Here is a 12,631-nt window from a genome sequence, read left to right as displayed (position 1 = left end):
TGGTATGGTTTGTGATGTGAAACAAGAATTGAGTCCTAAGGCTATATCAATCTATAGAGATACCAGGTGTAGTCAGAGTTTGATCACGCAAGAGTGTTTAGGGGTATTGAAAATTCAGACATAGGACATAGTTTGACCTTAACCTCGGTTACTGGAGAAAAAATGATTGTTCGGTTACATAACGTTTTCTTGTGTTCGAAGTTTGTGACGGGACCAGTCATTATGGGTGTTGTGAAGGACTTGCCTGTTGAAAACATAGGAGTTTTGTTGGGAAATGATTTGACTAGTCAGTGTTGTCAGCCGAAATGTGACCAACTGTTAATTAAAGACAGCACTTTACCAATAGAAGAGTGTGAGGTTGATGAGATTAAATATCCTGCGTGTGTAAAGACTAGGGCTATGGCCAGTAGGTTAGCACGGGACCCAGAGGATATTTGTGATTTGTCTGATACGTGTGTGAGCCATGAAATTGGAGTGGATGAGGTTATCAGTAAAATGGTAGATAAGTCAACTGAGGAATTAAATGTGGTGGAACCTGTTGATCTCCCGCAGAGGGGAATTGAACCAGTTGTGTTTGATAGAGGGGATTTACCTTGTAATAGACAAGAGTTAGTACTAGAGCAGGGGGCTGATCCAAATTTGTTGGCAGCTCGCACTACATTGTTAACTGAGAGAGTATTAATGAATAAGAGAGTTAGAGATAGGAGGTTGCCGGCGACCGAACTAGCTAGGAAGCAACTGAGCCATGCTCAGAGCAAAATAAAATCAGTGTTTGATAGGAAGACTAGGAGTCGGGAATTTAAACCAGGGGATAAGGTGCTGCTGTACCTTCCCATTAAACGGGGTTCATTACAGAACCGGTATTTCGGTCCCTATGTTGTGCACAAACGGGTTAATGAGACAGGGTATGTGATAAACACTCCTGAGAGGGTTAGGAAAAGTAGGTATTGTCACATCAATTTGCTAAAAGGTTATTTTGACAGACTGCCGATAGTTCCAGAGAGACCGGTCCAAATTGAGAGACACTCAATTTCCTGTGATGACGTCAAGACTGCAGAGGTCAAGTTGGCCAACGGCCAGATTCTAGCAGACTTGAGCCCCCAGCGAGCAAAGTTGACTACGTTGAAACAAGACAATGTTTCCATTTGTCAGAACCTTCCAACGGTTACCAATACCTTAAGCCAAGATGTGCGCTTGGAACCCAACGCTACACCGATTCGACAGCATGCCTATCGGAGAAAACCTGGAAAACGTGCGACGCTGAAAAAGAAGGAACCGAAGTTCCATTGGTCAGGTGAATGCGAGAAGTCATTCAACGGTCTCAAGCAGAGGCGCTACTCGTCTCCCGTGATGGCAGCACCAGACTACCGAATGCCGTCCAAGCTAGCTATGGGTGCCAGTGACGTGGGTGCTGGAGCTGTGCTGTTCCAGGAAGACGAAAATGGACTGGACCATCCTGTAAGTTTCTTCTCGAAAAAGTTTGACAAACACCAGGTGAACTATTCCACTATAGAGAAGGAAGCTTTGGCCATGGTACAAGCTCTGAAGCATTTTCAGATCTACGTGAAATCGGCAGTGCACCAAGTGGTGGTCTTTACTGATCATAATCCGCTTACTTTCATTCACAGAATGAAAGCCACCAACCAGAGAGTTTTGAGGTGGAGTCTTCTTCTGCAAGAATACCCAATTACCATTGAACATATCAGGGGCACATCCAATGTAATCGCTGATGCCCTGTCCCGAAGTTATGATAATGTGTTGACATTCTTGATTTCTGTTTTGTTTATATATATTTTATTTGTATACCAGGGACTCAGAGACTCAGTGTGATTACTGGTAGTCACCTTATTATTACATGTGTTATAAATGCCCGTATGCGTCGGTTAACGCACCTTTTTGTTTTAATGTAGTATATTTCCCTATTCCTAGAGTAGAGGAAATATCATTTTGAGGTGGGGGTGTGTGACGGTACATGCTGTTAATTTCTTTTCGCCTGTGGCGTTATTAATTGTTTTAGAAGGCCGTGTGCAGTTCCAATGCACTTAGCCCAGATGGGCAATTTGTTACGTAATGCCTTCGCGCGATCGGGCATTCTAATACACACCCAGCCCAGGTGCGGAGCCATGTGGCCAGTAGTTACGTAATACCTCCGCGAGTGCGCTTTTTACAACCGTGATTTGGCGACGATGGCGTCAGTAAGTCTGGCGATCAAAGAGAAATATACCGACTCTGGGAGAGGTGGAATATCAGATGATAGGGGGAGGACCGCCTTGTACCCCCAGGCGATTCTGATTTTTATAATAAATAGCTAGAATTTTAGAGTTATGGAGAGAAGCAAAAAGGACGGCTCCCAGGGAACGTTGTCCGTTTGGACTTTGGTATATATATATATTATTTCTGCTCTGTTGTATAACCTTGATGTGATTGATGTGACTTTTAAATATTTTAATACTGTATTATACCAATATTCTTTAGACAGTGTCTTCGGTCATCTGACGAAGTAAATCGTAGACTTTTTGTTCTAACATATGAGTATTTGGTAATATAAAGCTTAGCCAGTCATCCTAGAAGACCTAGGTAAACTGTAGGTTATTGTCTTTATTGTGATAGGTACCAGTATTAGTTCTGTGTTACAGGGTTACTGAATGAGTAGTTAAGGGTTAATTAAAAATTAACCAGTTAGGAATAGTGTTGTAATTCCTTTATTAATTAACTTCTCCTAGAAGCGTTTCTCAATTATCACAGGTGTGGGTGTTGTGTCACGGTGAAGTGATTAGCATATTGTGTAAACTAGACACCTAGAGATTAACTAATTAAGTGATCAGTTCTGGGTTGTTATTATTGTTGTTATTAATTAACTACTGCGGCTGTATATTTGTCAGCGTAGGTTAATACAGATTCCAAAGTGTATTGTGTTTTGTTGTGTTTTCTAGTGAACTAAACGTGCTACAATAATATATACTTGTATAGATCGTATCTCTGATTATAGCTAGAGACGAGCCACAGCGGGTATATACCGCCTGTTACAGAGAGATCTAATAGATATACAGTTAGGAGAGATATTTTGATAATCGTGTTTTATTCAGTTACGGGTATTATAGAATCCCCGTGACACTGTTTATAAGCGATGTATATTTTAAAAAGTGTGAGTTTACATTCTACATATTTTTTAATTTCTCAAATGTAAAGAAATTTCCATCTTCATCAAGAAGATCGTTTATAAATAATATTCCCTTTTCTAAATAATTTTTATAACAAAATGGTTTTGTATTTATTGTTATATTGCTGTTGTACCAAATATTTGAGCTTAAAATATGTTCTGTTTTTTTTCAAAAAAACTATTTGTTGTTGAATTAACTCCCAACTCTATAAAACATCTTTCCAAAACATGTTTTTTTTTTTTAATTTCTTTCTTTTTATATTCAAATAATAATCTCCATTTATTACAAGGTCTCTATTGGATAAATTAGTAGTAGATTCAAACAGTTTAATCCATTTTGGGTTACCTAAAACTAGTCTCCTAAGCCATGAAGCTTTTAAAGCCATCATGAAATTATATATATGTAACATTTGTAATCCACCATCTTTGAATTCTTGAGCTAATAAGACTCGTTTTATTTTATCGGGTTTATTTTGCCAAATGAATTTATGAAATAATCTATTCAAATTGTCAACTTCTTTTTTGGATGGGTTTGGTAGTGCAGTTATTAATATGTAATTGTAGGTATTATTAGTGTTTTTAATACGGTTATTCTTCCTAAGACAGTTAACTTCCTTATTAACCATAGTTTTATCAATAGTTTAATTTCATTAATTTTTGTGGGTAATTCGCTTTAACAATTAATTGTAAATTTACTGTAAACGTTATTCCGAGCATCGTAAATTCTGTTGTATTTCATTCTAATTTCCATCTTGATTTGTTTTTTACTGCATATCCAAGTAGCTTTTGATTTTGTATAATTTATTTTTAATCCAGATACTGTGGCATAATATTCAAATATTGTTAAAGTATTAAACAGAGATCCAGGAGTTCCGTCCAATATAAAAGTTGTATCGTCTGCGTATTGGGATATTAACTATTGTTCACCATCGATTGTTATTCCATTTATGTTTTCGTAATTTTTTGTTAATATAGCTAGAATTTCAGCGCAAATAATAAAAATATAAGGAGAAAGTGGATCGCCTTGTCTACACCCTCTTTCTAATTTAAATGTTTCTGGCAGAAAGCCATTTTGTATCACCCTCGACATTGAATTATTATATAGAATTTTAATCCAGTTTTTAATTGAGGCTTTGAAATTAAAAATATCTAATGATTTTTCAATAAATGCCCATGATACAGAGTCGAAAGCTTTTTCAAAATCTACCAAAAGCAGGAGACCTGGAATATCGTGGACGTCCGTGTAGTACATGATATTATATATTAATCGAATGTTTTCACCAATATATCTACATTTAATGAAACCAGTTTGATCGTTACTAATTATTTTATCTAGCACTGTTTTTATTATATTGGCAATACAGCCTGAAGCTAGTTTATAAGTACAGTTAAGCAATGTTAAAGGCCTCCAATTTTAAAAAAACTGTTTTGGTTTATTTGGTTTGGGAATACAGGTAATGATACCCAGCTTTTGGACTTCAGACATTTCTTTGACAATATAACTATAATTTATTGATCTAATGATAAAATAATCTAAATCAATCCAAAAGAACTTGAAGAATTCAGCAGTGAATCCATCAGACCCAGGGCTTTTTTCACTTTTCATATTTTAAAAAAATGATAGCACTTTTGAATATTTTATTTCTCCTTCCAGTGCATTTGCTTCCTCGTCAGTTAGCTTATTATAATTATTAAGTCTATTTAATTTATCTATAATCTCGTCACTTACTTCACTAGAGGGCGCAGAGTACAGTTTTATTTTTTAATAAAATGTTTGGGTTTCTAAAATAATTTGTTTCTGATTTGTTATTTCTTCACCATTTTCTAACTCCAGTCTTGATATTAACTTGCTGTAATAATTTCTCGATTCCATATTGCAGGAGTATTTCGTTGGCTTTTCTCCCTCTTCAACCCATTTCGCTCTTGATCTTATATAATGTCCTTTTACTTTTTCTTCTCTTAATTTCTCTAGTTGTAGTTTTTTTTCTTCTATTATATTTATATTAGTCATTTCTTCGTTGCATTCTAATATTCTAATTTCGTCACATATTTTTTCCTAATTCATTTTATTTCTTTTTTCTGTAAGCAGAATATGAAATCGTTTTGCCTCTTATTTCCATTAATAAAGTTTCATAAAAAGTTGGTCATTTATTACGAATTGTATCGCTTCATTGGGTATTATACTTATACTTTATCTTAAATAGACAGGAACTGCGTATTGCGTTTTCACATTTTCAATTAAATGTTTAATAACTTTTACATATTCTTTATCTCTGAAAAATGCGCTGTTAAATTTCCAAAGTCCACTTCCTTTTTAAACCTCACTTATTTTCAAAGGGCAACTACACCAGAATGGTCAGATCGACAACTATTTTTAATTACAATTTTTTGTACGTATGGTATTAAATTATTTGAAAGTAAAAAGAAGTCTAGTCTGGCTTGTTTTGCTGGATTTTTTTTCCTCCATGTATATCGTTTTAAATTTGGATAAAATTCTCTAAACGGATCTTTTAAATCTAACATTTCTGCCGTTTCTATAATTGTATTACGTGAATTAGGATTATTAATATATTTATAGTGTTTAGTATCTAAATTCTGATTCAGTACTAAATTAAAATCGCCACAAATTACATATTTATCAGTTTGGAAATCTTCTAAATTGGTAAAAATATTTTCATAAAATTTAGGATTATTTCTATTTGGTCCGTATAAGGTCGTAAGAATAATTCCTTCTCCTGTAGTGATATCTATCAATATGAAGTTAAATATGATTGTAATCGCTTCACAATCGGCGTTAATAAGTTGAAGCCATGTCAATTACAGTGACGTGGTTTGATGTCAATTTAAAAAAACCGCAAGATGCAAGGGTAACTCGTGACGTCAGTAGTGTGCTATAACAGTTTTCAAGGTATTGTTATGACCCAGGCAATAAAGTTAGCGTGGGAAAAATACGACATTTATATAACCGTTTATGGAGACCATATGAGTAATATACATACATACACACATACATACATACATACATGGATGTCTCAACAGATCAAAAGGTATCGCGATTAGTCTTGCAATTTGAAGGCGATGCGGTGCCATAGGTTCGAGTCCCAGCAATGGCACGGGAAATTTGTGAGGCCAGAAAGGACTTAATTATCCCCTGCGCCAGTGCGTTAATATCTATGTATGTAACAGTCAACCTCGACATACATACAATATATAGATATTCATACATCAATGCACACACACACACACACACACACACACACACACACCACACACACACACACGCGCGCACGCACACACACACACAGACATACAGACAAACACACACACATGCATACATACATTCATACATACATACATACACACATGTACACACGTACTGGTGATATAATCATAATGTCTCTTATAAGTAAAGAATTTTAATAAAAGATTCCTCCTGATTGCTATATTATGGATGTATTGGGAGCCAGGCTGCTTTCAAATATAACAAAAAACAGAATAACACTTCTGTATCCACATAATTATATGGAAGGACGCATGACGCACCCACGTGACGCCTCCGCATATCGCATTTGCATCCGAACGACGCATCAGCGACGTATCCGCATGCGGACATGTAGCATGAAAACGTAGCTATAGATAGCCAGATAAGTATTAAACCTACAGTCTTAAGCATATTTTTGTTATTTTTTCCAATTAAGAATAGATCATCAATTTACATTTTTTTCCTTCTAAAAACACGTTAATCCTCAATATGTTTTAAATGCAGTCGCCAATCTAGGAAATCTTTGAGTTCACTATTAATATTTAAAACCGGTACGCTTTGTTTATGTATTCTGTAGACTGTTAAATAACTTAAAACCCCGAGCTTGTTAGGAAAATGGATACCATTTGAAAACAACGTCGTCTGAAAAAAAGAAGGGGGGGGGGGGGGGGGGGGGGGTGAAGAGAAGAAAAACACACCCGAAAAAATATACAAAAACACCCGTTTTCTTTTGTCACGATTTTTACCCTACTCGCTTCACATATGCTACATCGAAATCTGGTCAAATAGCCACTCATAATACTATTTATGGCACATTTTAAATATTTTCATGTCAGGTATAAAATGAAACTACCATCAAATAAAATAACTAATTAAAGATGTCATAATTTATATCACCCGTACATCTTTACGCATTTATTTAATTTTGACGTCATGTTCATGTTATATTTATGGTTCGCAATTTTTGACATTACGTCAGTCGAGTACTGGCCTGGGCCCGTGAGAGTCTAGACTCGAGACTAATAGAGTCTGAGACAGTAACGTCATGGCAACGCCATACAAATTGCATGCGTGTGACGTCATTTGAGATTGAGTCAGGACTCTTAAAAGTTTTATAAACATGGGCCCTGAACCAATGCATACTTTGTAATAATATTTGTTAGTATACTGCGTATATATGTTGGAATTATGCGCTGAAACCAATTAACAAACAGTTTGAAAGTGACTTGTTAAATTTTGCAGATTACTGACGGGAATAAGAAACCTACAATTTTCTGGTTGTTGACGTTTGTCGCTGCTGGTTAGTACAATACAATTATTTATTTCTGCCAATTGGTAACAGTTTAAAACATTGTTTAACGGTACTTACATTATTTTATTTTAAACTATGGCTACTTCATGTCCAACATATGGTTATTTCGACATTTGGTCCAGAAAAAGGAGAGAAAACCCGCTGCTGTGACATAGGCTATTCATTCAGAAAATTAATAATGAATGTATGAATGTATGTATGTATATATGTATGCACGTACGCACGCACGCACTCACACAAACACCCACCCACGCAAGCACATGCGTGTATGTATGTGAATGAATGTGTTAATGTGTGTGCATGTGTGCGTGTGTGTGTGTGTGAGAGAGAGAGAGAGAGAGAGAGAGAGAGAGAGAGAGAGAGAGAGAGAGAGAGAGAGAGAGAGAGAGAGAGAGAGAGAGAGAGAGAGAGGTGGGGATGGGGAGAGAGGAAGAGGGAAATAGAGAGAGAGAGAGAGAGAGAGAGAGAGAGAGAGAGAGAGAGAGAGAGAGAGAGAGAGAGAGAGAGAGAGAGAGAGACAGACAGACAGACAGAGAGGGGTGGGGGTGGGGAGAGAGATAGGGAGAGGGAAATAGAGAGAGAGAGAGGGAGAGAGCGAGAGAGAAAGAGATACACAGAGAGAGAGAGAGAGAGAGAGAGAGAGAGAGAGAGAGAGAGTGGGGTGGGGAGAGAGAGAGAGAGAGAGAGAGAGAGAGAGAGAAGAGAGAGAGAGAGAGAGAGAGACACACCACACACACCGACAGACAGACATACAGATAAAGAGTGTGTGTATTCACGTATGCACATGTAGGGAAATATGTATGCGAATTGATTTATGTCTGTCTGTTAATCTGTATGTCCGCCTGTCTGTTTATCTATATGTTTGTTTTAATAATTGCAGTGTCCAGTAACAACCCACCCGTCCTGGTCAACTTCAACAGTGTGATCATAGTCCCCGAGGACACGGCAATCGGTCAGTTTATTTGATTAATTTTCAGCTAAAACGATGATTATTCAGAGACGTAGTGTAGTGCGTAGCCTCGTAACCGGTACTGCCAGAGACGTAGTGTAGTGCGTAGCCTCGTAACCGGTACTGCCAGAGACGTAGTGGCGAATCCAGAATGTTTTAAAGAAGGACAATTAAATTAAAGCTTGTTTTGTTCAACGACACCACTAGAGCACTCTGATTTATTAATCATCGGCTATTGGATGTCAAACATATGGTAATTTTGACATATAGTCTTAGAGAGGAAACCCGCTACATTTTCCCATTATTTGCAAGGGATCTTTTATATGCACGATCCCATATACAGGATAACACATACCACAACCTTTGATAGACCAGTCGTGGTGCCCTGGTAACAAATAGCTCAATGGGCCCACCAGTGGGGATCGATCCCAAACCGATCGCGCATCAAGCCAGCGCTTTACCACTGGGATACATCTCGCCGCTAATTAAACAGTGAAATGGTATTACTAAGCTATGTTTCCATGTGTCTGGATCTGCGTATGCCTTTGATATACCAGTCGTGGTGCACTGGCTGGAGCGAGAAATAGCCCACGGGGGTTTTAAAGAAGGAGTCACAGAATTCGAAAAAAGGGCAATTTGAGTTTGTCGAAGGCAAACGAGTCGAGCTCCGAAAGGGGGAGCGAGATCGTTAGAGAGTTTCAGAAGCATACTCCCCTAACATTTTTAAATAAAGACGCTTTGTTACAGCCATTTAGTGTTCTATATCGGTACAAGATGAATTTAAAAAACAACAAACAAAAAAGTCATTAGAAAGGGCACCTCAAACAAGCCCTGTGACGCCCACTTTGTATCCGCCTATGGAATGCATTGAAAACACCCGTGAGAATTGGTTAAAGAAAGTATGGGGCAGAATAAACATAAGAGGTTTTTTAAGTCGCGAAATATTGTCAGATAACTTTGTGACTGTTTGGCTTTCATTCGTGAACTGTGCAAAATTATACAGCCCTAAACCAGCCTGCTGAGACGGTAATTACACAGATAATATTTACTTACAACTTACTCGAACAACCCAGTAGCCTACTACTATTGTGCAAAAATGACCTCCATGTTTATGAGGATTAAATAGAAACAGATGGGGTTTACAGAAACAGTTAAACAGTCTACAAGTAAAGAGCGGTAATAAATGTGTGACCGCGATGACAAAAAAAAGAAAAAAAAAAAAGAAAAGAAAGAAAGTTCACTAACCTGAGACTACTTAAAGGGACTCAATAAAAGTTGAGTAAATGAAGTTTACCACCAAAAGTAGTTTTTATTTCTTTAAAATGTAAAGATCTATAAGCATAAGGGACCGGGGGGTGGGGGGTGGGGGTGGGGGCTGTCCACTAGAGATGCAGTAAATCCTCAAATTCGGGCAAAAAAGATAGAGGTATTCGTGCGAAATGAGCTTGCCTGAAACCTTTTAACCATTTATTTCCATCATTCTACCCACAATATTAGTTGTAATCCACGTAAAAGGGGGCGGGACGTTGCTCAGTGGTACAGCGCTCGCCTGATGCGCGATCGATCTAGGATCGATTCCCGTCGGTGGGCCCGTTGGGCTATTTCTCGTTACAGCCAGTGCTCCATAACTGGTGTAACAAAGGCCGTGGTATGTACTATCCTGTCTGCGGGATGGTGCATATAAAAGATCCCTTGCTGCTAATCGAAAAGAGTAGCCCTTGAAGTGACGACAGCGGGTTTCCTCTCTCAATATCTGTGTGGTCCTTAACCATATGTCCGACGCCATATAACCGTAAATAAAATGAGATGAGTGTGTCGTTAAATAAAATATTTCCTTCCTTCCTTCCATGTACAAATGCGTAGTGATTCGTCTGAAACGCTATGTAGCTGTTTGACAGTAATGCTAATATGAATAAATATTGGTATCGAGATTTTGTAATTCTGGCACGCAATCATCAGAGGAAACCCACAGACAGAATAGCACATACCACGACCTTTGATACACCAGTCGTGGTGCACTGGCTGGAACGAGAAATAGCCAAATGGGCTCACCGACGGGGATCGATCCCAAACCGACCGCGCATCAAGCGAACGCTTTACCACAAAAAGAACTATGCTGCAGTCTTAATGCTATTTTTTTGTGTGTATTCAATTTTGTTAGGAAGCAAACTAGCCGAGCTGTGTGTAAACGATACTGACGGACCGTCGAAGGCTACGTTCAAGACTGATGGCAATGAAACCAAACACTTCCTGAGAATAGAGAACCAAAGCCCAGGAAATATGTACTGGTGTGCAAATATTATCCTAACATCTAAGCTGGACAGGGACTATGTATGTATACGACATATTGCATGAAACACGATATATATATATATATATATATATATATATAATATATATATACAGAACAGGGTGATTATAACTTAATTGGATAAAGACATGTCACCAGACATAAAAAGTGGAACACATTATCAGCTATTAACAACAGCAACATTATCAACAACAACAACAACCCCCCAAAAAAAACCTCCATCCTCCCAAAAAAGCAACAACAAAAATCCAACAAATCCCTCCCCCCAAAAAAACCCCTGACACCCCCACCCCCCACCCCACCCAACAACAAAACAGGAAAAAAACAGCAAGAGAATATTTTGGCCCCAAACAAGTTGTTCTAGTTTGATATGCCAATGCAACGCTGACTTAGGTAATGTAAAGATTACAACATGGATATTTATAAATTTTATAATAAAAAGTTTCTTTTGTTTATTGACACCACTAGAGCACATTGATTTATTATTCATAAGCTATTGGATGCCAAACATTTGATAGTTCTGATATAAGCCTAAGACGGAAATCTGCTACATTTCCACCTCCCCCTCCCTTTTCTTCCCCCCTATCCCCTCTCTTTTTCCCTCCTCTCCTTCCTTTTCTTTTCTCCTTTTCTTTCCCCCTTCCCTTTTTCTTCCTTTTCCTCCCTCCTTTCCCCCTTCCCCCCCCCCTCTTTCTTTTCTTCTCCCCTTCCCTCCCCTTCCCTTCCTTCCTTCTTCCCCTTTCCTCCCTCTTTCTCCTTCCCCTTCCCTTCTCCCTTTTTTCCCCTCCTCCCCCCCTCTCTACCTTTTCTTCTTTCCCCTCTTCCTTTTCCTTCCCCCCTTTTTCTCCTTCCCCCCTTCCTCCTTCCCTTTTTCCCCTCCCCTCCCTTCCCTTCTTCTTTTTTCCTCTTCTCTTCCCTCTCTCCCTTTCCCCCTCTTCCCTCCCCCTTTTTCCCCTTTCCCTTTTCCTTCTTTCCTCCTTTCCCCTTTCTTTCTTTTTCTTTTCTTTTTCCTTCCCCCTTTCTCCCCCCTTTTCTCTTTCCTTCCCCTTTTTTTCCTCCCTTCCCCCCCCTTCCCCCTTTTTCTCCTCCCCCTCTCCCTTTTCCCTCCCTTCTCTTTCCCCCTTCCCCTCTTTTTTTTTTTTTTCCCCTTCTTTTTTCTTCCCCCCTCCCTTCCTCTTCCCTTCCCCCCCCCCTCTTTTCTTTCCCCCTCTTCCCCCCCCCCCTTTTCTTTCCCTTCCCTCCTTTCCCCCTTCCTTCCCCTCTCCTTTCCTCCCCTTTCTTCCCTTCTTTTTCCCTTCTTTTCCTTCCCTCTCTCCTCCTTCCCCTCCTTTCTTTTCCCCCTTTCCCCTCCCCCTTCCCTTCCTTTTCCCTCTCTTTTCTTCCTCCCCCCTTTTTCTCTTTTCTCCCTCCTCCCCCCCCCTCTCTCCCTTTCCTCCTTTTTTCCCCTTTTCCTTTTTTCCTTTTCTTCCCTCCCCTCTTTCCCCCTCCTTTTCCCCCTCTTCTCTCCTTTCCTTCCTCTTCCCCCTTTTCTTTCCCCTTTATCTTTCCCCCTTCCTTCCCTTTTTTTTTTTACCTTTTCCCCTTTCTCTTCCCCCTCCTTTCCCTTTCCCCCCCCCTTTTTTTTCCCCTCCCCCCCC

The 12,631-nt window shown here is 38.9% G+C and overlaps 1 long non-coding RNA gene across 1 annotated transcript; it reads left to right on the top strand.

The window, feature by feature from the left end:
- Nucleotides 1-7,554: 7,554 nt before the first annotated feature.
- Nucleotides 7,555-11,000, top strand: LOC121378527. The gene is made up of 3 exons (XR_005958743.1): nucleotides 7,555-7,722; nucleotides 8,615-8,686; nucleotides 10,845-11,000. It is a non-coding gene; the product is annotated as an uncharacterized LOC121378527 (long non-coding RNA).
- Nucleotides 11,001-12,631: the final 1,631 nt, after the last annotated feature.

The sequence above is a fragment of the Gigantopelta aegis genome, chromosome 8 (assembly GCF_016097555.1).
Source record: "Gigantopelta aegis isolate Gae_Host chromosome 8, Gae_host_genome, whole genome shotgun sequence".
Lineage (NCBI taxonomy): Eukaryota > Metazoa > Mollusca > Gastropoda > Neomphalida > Peltospiridae > Gigantopelta > Gigantopelta aegis.
The sequence above is the reverse complement of the archived record's forward strand: the minus strand, read 5'-3'. Positions and strand labels throughout refer to the sequence as shown.